The following is a 12,549-nucleotide window of genomic DNA, read 5'->3' as shown; positions in this document are numbered from 1 at the left end:
AGCAAATCATTTGCACATTAAACAGCAATGTATTTGCCACTGACATGCAAACTTCTGCAGTCACAAGTGCCTGGCGTGTTTATGTCCTGCATTTGTTTTTGCTTAAATTTAAAACAGCGTAAGTGTAACTTAAAACACTGTGAAAAGTGGTCATGCTGGCAGTTTGTTTGGGAAATGTTAATTTCACTGTCATTTCCATGAACATGAATGTGGGTTTTTTTTAATCATGAAGCTGATTCTTTCTCTTTAGAAGTTCCATGTACTTGCCTAGGCTCTTTTCTGCAGCAATTACGTAAACATTAATTATTTGTTGAACTCCTCCCTTCTCTATCATCTGCCCTAAAGAAATCTCTCAGCTGGACCTGAACCCAGACACTACAGTCACTTGATTAAGCATTCTGACAGATTAGCGCAAGTTTTACAATGTTGGCACCATCATAATTTTGATGATGTAGAGTCGACATGTAGAACCGTGGTTGATGACCGTTTAATTTCATTCACCAAGCTTCCTTAGAAATGGTAGTTGAAAGAAGAGCTATTACTGAACGTACTTCCTTTGCAGATTGAAATGATACACTTCAAGAATCAAGGTCTTACTTTGAACAGAAAGTAATCAAAATGGACGTAGGGGCTACTGTAAATACTTTTCACCCATAGGAAATGTGAAACTCTCCACAAATTGAAATAGAATGTTGACAGAACTATTAAAGTCAGATGAAGAAAGAAGAAACTATGCAACCATTGAGGGTAGGGTAGCTAGATAGAACCATGATACAACAATGGTAGTTGTGCAATGACATGTGTTCCTCAGGGCATCTGGCCAATAACTACAATTGCTCTTCCCATGAAACACAGAATCTATGAAAATGAATGATTATATGTAGCAATGTCTACAATATCTAGCATTGTCCAAAAGTGACCTATCATAAGTTGTTGGGTTGCCAATGAAACACAACCGTTGAAAGTATCATGGTAGTTTAGAAGATGTAAATTATGCCATTTGGCACCAAAGAACATTTTTTTCTATTAAGAAAGGATTTAGAAAAATCTATTGGGGAACTACAGTACCTATGTGGTCACTAGGAGTCAAAATAACTTGATCAGTCAATCAACTGGGTAGCTATACCTTGATAATATACCTTGTGGTATGTTGGCCCTGTCAGGTGGAAAGGAAATGAAACCACCTGAAATCATATCTGAATTCAATATCTTCACTGAGCACCTATGTGATGTCAGGGTCCAGATATTGGTTTAAGACCAGGGACAGCAAGGTTGTAGCCCATCTGCAACTCTAGAAGCTCCCTAGGTGATTTGGGGCCAGTCACTCTCTTTCAACCCAACTCATAAGACTATTGTGAAGAAAAAAAACCCACGTCTATTGAGTTGAGTTCCTCACTGAAAGAGGGGATATGGATTTAACAATAGTAATCTAAATTCAATGAATAAGCAAACTCATCAGCTTAAAATAGGATAGGAGAAAAGCAACTTCCCAGGGATGCCAGAAAAAAAGCTGTCCCAAAGCTGCTTTTTCCAAAAGGCAACTGGACTTCCTTGAAAAGAGAGGCTGGGAGAATCTTGCCTGAAAACCTCAGTCATCTGTCAGACATGTGATAAACTGCAGATAAGGAATACTGCAGATAACTATAGATAGAAAATTCCTGAAGGATTCCTAACTGCCACAAAAAATTCTGAGGTGGCACAACAGTTAGGAGTGGTTCTTCCTCTATTTTGTCTTGGCTACATTGATTATCCTGCACTTTTATTAAATCTTGATCCAACCTCATCATAAATATAGTATACAACAAGTGTTCTCATCAGCATCAACAACTGTCATATCAAATGTTTTCTTTGTGCACTAAACGTTAGCATCCCTGAGTTCCAAAGACCATCGTCACTACCATCTGATTCACAACATTCTGTCTCAAGCTGCTTGATATTTTGTGTTACACCACATTTGCAGTCATCACATCAATAACAGTTTTATGCTAGCACCTTGTAACTTAAAACCAGTATATGCACCTGCTTGCGTGAATCTTTTACAATTTGAGAAAACAGACTTGGATTTCATGGGGGACTCTTCCATTCTCATTGAATGGAATGGACTCTTCCATGTCCCATTTGAATGAGGCAAATAAAATGATGCTCCAGTAATGTGACAGTAAAACATTAAAGCAGGCGTGCACATGACCTTGAAGTGGTACAGGAAAGAGCCCCTTCCAAAATAATTGAGGGCAAGGACATCATGGAAGGGCAAAAAAGTCTAGACAGTGGCTACAACTGTTTGCTCAACCATGTGTGATGCACATCAAAAACAGGTGTGTCATCAGTTGAGCAGTTGCTGTGATCTTGCCTTTTTTTAACTTTCTGAGAATGCCCCGTGTGGGATAAAAGAAAAACTAAGTTTAATTTGCTTTAAATTATTTTAAAACATCGAATAGTTATCATATATTAAATAATATCATCTTCCGCATTATTAAAGAAATATCTTTTGCTGGCAACTGTTGAAGTTTATGATGGCTACTTCCTATTGCAGGGGTCCCCAAACTCGGCAGCTTTAAGACTTCTGGACTTCAACCGCCAGAATTCTGGGAGTTGAAGTCCACAAGTCTTAAAGCTGCCAAGTTTGAAGACCTCTGTCCTATTGTAAGGGGAGGATCCATGGAAGTCTGAAACAATGAATGTGGAACTCATCCGCCCCCTTCGAAATGCAGAGCTTTCCCTCTGGTTTTCTTGACTGTCCTTTCATTGCTATCGGCCCCCCTCCCCAAACAAGGAACATGAAACATAAAATCAAGTTGAAGTATCCAAAATCTATGCGGGTGGGTGGGAGAGAGGATGAGTGGGGAAGTGGGAAAGTATATTTTACTTCTGATAAAGCATCTAAGTACTCAAAAAAAAAAATTGGTGACATTCATGATACCTGTTTACATGCTTAAGCTCAAGAACCATTTCAAAAGTATTTATTTGGGGGAGGGAGGCCTGTGCCAATTTGTGCTAATGTAGCAGACCTGAAAGGCTGATTTTTGAAGGCCCCTATAAGAAATAGCAAAAAAATATTCATAACATTCATAAAGGCACTAGACAGAGTCCAAAAAATGTTTCTTGTGACTAGTGGAATGGGACTAGGTTGTGATTAACATTTGATGTCAGAGAGTCTCAACTGTGACAAACATTGCTGGATTATGCAACCGTAGCTAATAATCAACTAACCATAATTCCATTTAATAGCTAAAATGCTTTGCAAATGATGCACCAATGAAGGGAAAGGAATTGTGAATATTCTGGGTAACAGTGGAATCAGACAGAGCTTACGTATCTCTCACCCAAGGGTGTCTTGGGGCATCCTCCCCATAAAGAAAGTATCAAGGAAGCGGATTGCGCTTCCTTTTTACTCTTTTGTAATAGTCAGATCTGAGAACAAGCATAATTTAAGATGGCTGTGTGACACTTCGAAGAAATACTTTGCTTTGCACAGAGATCTAATGAAACAGTGCAATCTGTGACATTTCTGTGGAAGTTGTTAGGCCTGGGGGTTATAAAATGGACATCTAAAATATCAAGCAGTAGAACAGGAAGTGGGGATGTATGTCTCTTGAGGAAAAAGTGGATACTGGAAGGATGTGATTTTTTTTTTCTTCCAGTCCAAGGAGAAGGATCAGAAGTGGTGGCAATGTGTTTCTCTACCATGTTGAGATGCAGAAGATAAGGCTTGGGGAATTTTTTAATATTATGTTTAAAATAAAATGAAAAGTCAGAGCTGAAGAAGCTTCTTGAGAGGGATCTTGAAGTCCTAGTGGACAAAAACTTAAATATGAGCCAGTCGTGTGCTGCAGCTGCCAAAAAAGCCAACACAGTTCTAGGCTGCATAAACAGAGGGATAGAATCAAGATCACGTAAAGTGTTAATACCACTTTATAATGCCTTGATAAGGCCACACTTGGAATACTGCATTCAGTTTTGGCCGCCACGATGTAAAAAAGATGTTGGGACTCTAGAAAAGAGGGCAGAGAAGAGCAACAAAGATGATTAGGGGACCGGAGGCTAAAACATATGAAGAACGGTTGCTGGAATTGGGTATGTCTAGTTTAATGAAAAGAAGGACTAGGGATGACATGATAGCAGTGTTCCAATATAATCATAATCATAAATGTATTTTGTCAAGCATATATAAGATAACAGGTAAAAGAAAAGTATAAACATAATTTGAATACATGAAAAGAGTAAGTAAAAAAAAAAAAATCTCAGGAGCTGCCACAAAGAAGATTATTCTATTCTCCAAACCACCTGAGGGCAGGACAAGAAGCAATGGGTAGAAGCTAAACAAGGAGAGAAGCAACTTAGAACTAAGGAGAAATTTCCTGACAGAACAATTACCGTAATCAGTAGAACAACTTGCATCCAGAAATTGTGAATGCTCCAAAACTGGAAGTTTTAAAGAAGAGACTGGACTACCATTTGTCTGAAATGGTATAGGGGTTTCCTGTCTAAGCAGGGGGTTGGATTAGAAGACCTCCAAGGTCCTTTCCAACTCTGTTTTTCTATTTCTATTTCTATTATTTTTATTTTTGTCCCTGTCCCTGCCCCTATACCTGGAAGAGAAACCTAAAGGTGCTTTTTTAAGAGGCAACTGGACTTTCTGGTTTTCCTTTGAAGACATTTCGCTTCTCATCCAAGAAGCTTCTTCAGTTCTGACTGGATGATGGAGAATGGAAAGATTTATACTCCTTGCAGACTGCTAGGCATTTGCGTTCTTTTAGCAAGTTGTTTAGGCCACCTGGTGGTTTATCTGTGTTGTCAGGGTCACCTGAGTAGTGCAAATGAGGTGTGAAGCCTTATTGGAACTTTGAATCTTTCCATTCCCCATTATCCAGTCAGAGCTGAAGAAGCTTCTTGTATGAGAAAGGAAATGTCTTCAAATAAAAACCAGAAAGTCCAGTTGCCTCTTGAAAAAGCACCTTTGGGACAACCATGATCTGAATGACTGAGAATCTCCCTAGAAATGAAAACCAATTTCATATGTCAAAGCTGTGCTATTAACAGCCTCATCCTATATTGACAGCTAAATTGGTAAAACCAATATTCCAAGGAAAGAATGTCCAGGTAATGAAACAAAGGGACTGCTGTTTCGATAATCTAGAACACTTGCCTCCTCCCAGGTCCCCACATTGAAAAACAGCTAATAAGACAGTTACATGCTTGTGCACCATTCAAATAGACAGGGTGATTTGACTTCTGGTGAGGACATGGTAAGTTAGAAATCTCTGAAGGAGTGGGGACAGCATTGTGACCAAAATTAGCAACCAAAACACAGATCCTGGCCAGTGAAATATCTCTGGAGCAAGAAGAGATCATGGGATTGCCTACATATACTCTGGACGACTGCTACTCATGAGTAGGCTACAGAAATCAAGAGTTTTTGAACTCTTGGTTCAAAAACTGATGAGTGGAGCAACTGGAAATCAAGGGATACCAACTACATCCACATTCATAATGTAGGCTTTATGGACATAAAGTTCAGCCAAGCATAATTTCATAATCACCTCTCAAATTATCTTTTTGCTATTTTTTCAAATATTAAGAACTGTCAGAATGAATGCCTCAGTTTGAGGCTTTCATTGGGAAAGTTTTCTTCAATCCTCAACAAAATAAGTTTTCAAGTACAAGTTTAAGGATTTAGCAGTTCTAGGGAATAAACAGCAAAAGGGTGATTAGAATGTTGTTTTTGGAAACTTATAAATGGATTAAAGGTTTAGATGGGCTTGAAATGGGATTTTGAAATTAATTGAAAGAATCTTTCCTGTGGGAAATAGCTGATGTTTTGAAAGGGGGGGGGATGATAGAATGGGATTTTGAAAATTGGACAGTAGAGGGAGCCAGAACAAAGTAAAGATTATAATTAAAGGAAAGAACACCTATTTGACCTGTTAACACAAAATGGAGCAAAGTATTTTTGGATATACTGAAGATATTTAAGAACAATGGACTCAAGATAATTTTAAGAATGTCTTTCATCAAAAATAGACAGTGTGTGATTATGTCATGAAAGAGAAACAAGTTAACTGCATAAGATGAAAATAGATTTAAAAAATGACTGAATATAAGAATGATCCAAAAATAAGATGAATTACTGGATATACAAAGAAAAACAGCTGATGTTTTAATAATTAAAGGGAACATACAATAACAAACTAGGACAGTGGCTTGGATATTTTTCCTATACTGGATTTACAAAGGAGACCTGTTAAACTGTTGAAAGATTTGGTGAGAAGAGACAAAGTGAAAAAAAAAGAAAGTTTTAGGACTTTATTCAAAGGGATTAAAGACCAGGTTTGTTAAAAGTAAAGGGAAGTAATATAAAGTTGGTATAACTGATCAAGTTTAAAATGTATGTTGTTATTTCTGGTAGCTTTTAATGGACTTTTGCTGAACAGGACTGAATAACAAGGTTCTAGAATTTGTCTATGTAATATGGGATGAAGAGAACATTTGTTGTACCTTAAGAGAAAGTGACAAGTTGTTTAAATTGTTTATATTTGTTGTGATGAAGGGGGAAAGTTACTTCTTTCTTTTCTTTTCTTTTCTTTTCTTTGTTATATTGTTATTTTACCTTTCTTTTCTATGCTTCCATACATATGCACACACAGAGATGTACTTTTCTTTTTTGCACTTTTTACTTTTATTTTTTATAGCCTTTACTAGTTTTTCTTTGTAATTGCAATCCTTAATGCAATTATTTTTTAAAAACACACACACAAAAAGATGGGGAGATTCCAAATCCCTACATTTGATATAAAGTTATGTTAGCATTTTGTGACTATATGGGAAACCTAGATAACTGTGTGACTCTATGTTAATGAATTGCAAATGGGAAGAAGATCTGAACTGAATTTCCAGTGTGCCTCTTTTGTTGCAGTACTCTCAGCTGACCTGTTAGGGAAGCAGCCCTTTGCAGCCAGCAGGTAATTTGAAACCCTTTAAAACAGGGGTGTCAAACTCAAGGCCCGAGGGCCGGTTCTGACCATGGGGTGCTTAGATCTGGCCCGCCGGGCTGCCCTGGAAATCACAAATGACTGGCCCGCAGTGACTCTGCCAGTGAAAATGAGCTCGGGAGGGCCGCCTGCCTGCTGAAATACAAAAAGACACAGTACCACTAACTATAATCTGTGAACACCCCTGGACAATGGGTGAAATCCAGAAGACTGGTGGAGTAGGGCAATACCCTAAACTTCAAAACAATGAAAGGAGGAGGACCTGCAAAATTACAGAACTGTTCCTTTGATGCCTAAATATTTGGTAGTAGCCTTCTGGAACTCACTCAAAATCAGTCAAATACCTTCTAGAAGGTATTTGATGGGACATCACCATAAGTTTTTGTTTACTTTTCTATGTTTTTCCTGCTGTTGTTCTTTTCTCTTATTATTTATTAGCTTTAGTTTTGTACCCAGATCATTTAAAGCTTCTTGCTGTTATGTTTGTTATATGGGTGACCAAAGTTCCAAGGTACAAATTTCATAAATAAATAAATAGCTAAACATTAAACAGGCAATTCCTCAAGCAGCGTATTTGAGCACCTAAACAGGAATGCAATAATTAACAAGAGCCTGCATGCCTTTGTCACTCTCAAGTCATGCCAGGGTAATCACTCTCTCTCTTCCCCTCCCTCTCCCTCTCCCTCTCTCTTTCCCTCCCTCCCTCCCTCCCTTCCTCTCTCTCTCTGACAGATTTGTTGTTTAAATCAGGATTTGGTTAGATGTTGGTTTAAGTAATTACTGTGTTATCTGTGAGTTGTGTTAGTGCAGGATTTTATTTTGGGATGCAGCATTTTTATAGTGGAGAAGAATGTGTGGGTGAAAGTTAGAAGCCTGAGAAAAGTGAAAGCGAGCATTTCATGTAACTGTGAAGAGAATGGCTTGAGAATGTTGAGTGGGGGAGTGACATTAGAGAAGCTTTGGACTGGCAGACCTAGAAAACAGCAAACTGAAAGGAACTCCAGACCAGCTGGAAAACTGAGGCAGAAGAACTTCTATCCTTAGAAGGTGATAAACATGGCAGTAGGCACCATGGATAACTGCAAAATGATGAAGAGAAGAATCATAGCTGCCATTAAGACCTGAGATGGAAGGCAGTGGTTGAGAGTGTTGTGTTGTGTTGTGTTGTGTTGTGTTGTATTGTGTTGCATTGCATTGCGGTGCAGTGCAGTGCAGTGCAGTGCAGTGTAGTGTAGTGTATTGTACTGTAGTGTACTGTACTGTAGTGTACTGGAATACCAGACACTGCTTCTGGACCACTTGTCTTTGCTTTAAATGTTAAGAGGAATAGTGCACATTCTGTAAACCACAGCTAGAGTGGATGTTAATTTACTGTCTGCCTAGCTGATCTTGAACCCCTGGGTCATTTCAATGCTGATACTTGAGTTTCCATATCTTCTGATTTTATGTGACTTTCATCTCTATGTTCTGGAGGAGAGTCCACTGTAGTTAATAAGTTCATGGTCTCCATGGGTTAGTACAAATCAGATAGCCCCAACACAGATGAGCAGGTACATACCTGATCTGGTTTTACTGCGGTATTGACACGCCTCCTTTGGCATGGTCAGATTACTTTCTGATCAAACTGAGGACAACAGATCACTCCACAAGTGCAAGAGTCTAATTAAGCTGGTATCCTGCTTGAGGAGTCAAAGGACATTAAGTGGAAGACTAAAAGTGGACACGACTGAGCATTAGTAACAGAACATTAAACGTCTATGGAGATTCTCAGTCATCCAGGCCATGGTTGTCCCAAATGTGCTTTTTCAAGAGGCAACTGAACTTTCTGGTTTTTCTTTGAAGATGTTTCGCTTCTCATCCAAGAAGCTCCAGTTGCCTCTTGAAAAAGCACTTTTGGGATAACAGCAACATTAGTTCAAACATATATGCACAGCGTAGTTTCAATTCCTCACCACATTTCTTGTGCCTCATTGTTTGTCCCTGTTCAGAATCATTCAGACCTTTCTAAAGAAGGATGGCTGGGATAAAATGTTTAGTTTTAAACATTTAAAGAGGCAGTGGTGTGCCCTCTTTCTAGCTGCAGTTGGTAGCCACTCTCCCCAGCTTCTCACTTTAGGAAATAGTCATTCCAGTAGACAAATTTCACCCGTGTAAAGATGCAGCAAGTGTGTTCCTCTTGATCCTAATAAACCTCTTAGCAGAATTTGATATATCATCATTAAGAGATACCGTTCTGGATTTGTCATTGGTGCAGGTCATGCAGATGGTAGAAAATATGAAAGACAAACTACTTCTAAACTACCGATAGATCAGATCTACTATTGGATAATAACAATAAAACTATAATCACTACATTAGTTATCAGTAAGCTTCAGGGTTGAATACAAAATGCTAATTATCACCTGAGTGTAGGAATGACAGTGGCAGGCAGTGGGAAGAGCCACAGCAAGGACAACAGTCAGGTAACAGGCAGCCTTAGCTTGCAACAGCAATTTGGCAAATGTCCCAGAAAGGATCTTCCCTCATTTCTTGCATTGTAAAGTGATAGGAAACAAATGTACTTTCAGACATGCAAGATTCTGTTAATGTACAATAAAGTCTAATTTTGTTCTTTCTGTCTGGATTACCTTGTAAGGATGACACCTATTAAATCAGAGGGTGAGGGTGTAATTTAGCAGACTGTCATCCTCCAGTTTCCATACACAGTCAATCACCTCAGACTGTTCAACTAGCCATCAGTTGGAGCAGGTGAGAAAGCTCATCAGGGATCTGGGTATCCTGGAAGAAGATGAAGTCCAAGGACATTCTGAGAAACCTGGAGAGCCAAGCAGCCACCAACAGTTCCCCATTTATTGGGAATAACTGCATCCCGAGAGCCAAGGTGGTGCAGTGGTTAGAGAGCAGTACTGCAGGCTACTTCAGCTGACTGCTAGCTGCAGTTTGGCAGTTCAAATCTCACTGGCTCAAGGTTGACTCAGCCTTCCATCCTTCTGAGGTGGGTAAAAGGAGGACCCAGATTGTTGGGATATGCTGACTCTGTAAACCGCTTAGAGAGGTCTGTAAAAGCACTATGAAGCAGTATATAAGTCTAAGTCAGGGGTCAGCAACCTGCGGCTCTGGAGCAGCATGTCGCTCTTTCATCCCTCTGCTGCAGCTCCCTGTCGCTGGTTGGCTCCATAATTGATAGGGCTTTTGGTTAGGACAGGTAGAGGAAAAAGGACAACTCGGTAGGAGGAGACTCTATGGTGGGGGAAATGGACTTCCAGTCAGCAGAAGAAAAAGGATGCCGCACTATGAGGAGACTCCATGGTGGGGGAATCAGACTTCCAGTCAGCAGACAAAAAAGGACGCCACACTAGGAGGAGTCTCTATGGTGGGGAAACTGGACTTCCGGTCGGCTCCAGAATTGAATAGGAGGCTTCCGGTTAGGACCTTTGTGGCTCTTTGAGTGTTTAAGGTTGCCGATCCCTGGTCTAAGTGCTATTGCTATTGCATCAACCTTAGATTCATATTCCTGTGTCTTTGATCTATGCTTAAATCCTTAACCTTGGCTCTTCAACCCTGACTGGCTAACCAACTTCTTGGTGACTGGACTACTGTATTCTTCCATCTCTGAACACAGGTTCTATTGTGGACTGATGTTTTTATTTATTTAGCTCTCAGACAAGTCCTTGTTTCTGCAGTGGGTGCACATTCTCTCAAATTAGCTCTCTTCTTGCCTTGTGTGTGACTGCTTGTTACTCAGTAGATGGACATGTATACATTATGATGTAGCTGTTAAAAAGGCAAATACTACTTTGAAATGTATTAGAGACAAAGAGTTTAGATTACAGAACAAAATATCCTATTCTAGTCTAGCTTGTCATGGCCTATTGGAACACTGGCTACAGCTATGGGTACTATCTGCAAAGGATATTGATAAACTAAAATAAGTTCAGAGGACTGCCACCAAGATGATGAAGAAACTAGAAATCATGTCCTGTGAGGAATAATTAAAGAAACTGAATAGGGTTGGTTTGCAGAAAAGAAGACCAAGAAGAGATATGATGAAATTCTTCAAATATCTGAAGGCTGTCAAAAATAAGAGGGAGTAAACATAAATGTTGATGCCCCAGAAAGTGGACCAGAACCAATGGGTTGGAAATATAGCAAAGTAAATTTGGGTTGGATATCAGGCAGAATTTCCTGAGGGCAAGAGCTGTCAAGGGGATGGTTGCCTCATAAAATGGTGTGTTCCCCTTCACTGGATGTCTTCAGAGCCTGAGTAGCCAGCTGTTGAAAATGCTTTGGCAGATTCTACACTGAGAAAAGATTGTTTTATGAACTCTGAGGTCACTTCCAACTATGTAGTGGTGAAATGGATTTTATGGTGCTATTTTAAAAGGTCATTTTATTATCTGGCAAATCTACTCTGTTGCCCCTAATGCTTTCACAATTTAATTTTACGTAATTCTAATCAACAGGGCTGAAAAGAATTCCATTATAAATTCCACCGGTAGCCAGCAGATCCATCTGTCCATCTGCATTATGTCAGCAGATCCATGGCAGGAAAATCTGATAGGAAAAAGAGCTTCTACTTTTCAAAGTATACGTAGCCATCAGACGTGCACAGATCTTTTTGAAACAATAAAGGAAAAGACTTTTATCAACTTTCTAATTTTTGGAAAATATTACAAATCTCATCAGATCCTGGGTCAATCTGATATATTCTTTAATGGATTAAAATAATAAATACATATAAAATTGTCACCCTAAGCAGATTGGTAAATGTTCTCTGATCTGTTATCATCTTACTGAGTTCAATGTGACTTATTCCTAAATTTACGAATACAATCTTCGTATATACTATCAAACTATGGATATTTTATACATGTTTTTCCTTACTTATTATTTGCAATTATTGTTTGCATTTCTGTCCTGTTTGTCCTAACCTAGAAGGAAATTAAATATTATTTCATGGGTGAGTTATGGCATTTCCACTGAGGTGTACCTTGATGTACTTTTTTATTATAACATTTATATATTTGTTTACTGATTCAGTTGAATTATTTTTGGTGAAATGGAATAGAAATTCTACTAATGAATCAAAGGAGGGGGAAATTGCTATGTTCTACTGGCATCCCCCACATGCACATATAAATAATCCCAGTAAATGGAGAAATTTTCCAAAGCTCTATTAACAAAGCTATTTTCACCGATTTCACAATATTAATTTAAATAAGAGCTTCGGGAAGCCATTGAAGATAGCATTTCTAGGAAAATGCAAGCTACAGTTTAATTAAGAAAGGAATATATTGATTGCTATATAAAAGAGACATTTCTGCACAGAATATGTGCATAATTCAATCTTGTTTCAAGATGTTGAGTTTTGTATTATACTGAAAATAATTTTGTTAACAAACCAATTATTGCAGGAAGACTGCTTCAAGAGTTGATGCTATTGCTCTTTTGTAGAAAAATCTTTCTGATTACCTCCTATAAAGAAATAACAAAACTTGACTCTTGCCCACATAGGGACAGATTAATTACATATTGGCAAGTCTGCACAACACATACATTA

General features: G+C 38.7%; 1 protein-coding gene and 1 long non-coding RNA gene across 5 annotated transcripts in view; one reads left to right on the top strand and one right to left on the bottom strand.

Annotated features, from left to right (window-relative positions):
• LMO1 (LIM domain only 1) overlaps positions 1 to 12,549 on the bottom strand; it is a 128,477-nt gene that overhangs the window by 35,893 nt on the left and 80,035 nt on the right. The gene's annotated exons all lie outside the window — the stretch shown is intronic.
• On the top strand, positions 5,142 to 11,747 carry LOC117665298 (uncharacterized). Its single transcript, XR_004591303.3, has 2 exons — positions 5,142 to 5,246; positions 11,453 to 11,747. It is a non-coding gene; the product is annotated as an uncharacterized LOC117665298 (long non-coding RNA).

The sequence above is a fragment of the Pantherophis guttatus genome, chromosome 1, assembly GCF_059756535.1.
Source record: "Pantherophis guttatus breed Tessera chromosome 1, ASM5975653v1, whole genome shotgun sequence".
Lineage (NCBI taxonomy): Eukaryota > Metazoa > Chordata > Lepidosauria > Squamata > Colubridae > Pantherophis > Pantherophis guttatus.
This window is presented reverse-complemented; position numbering and strand designations above follow the sequence as displayed.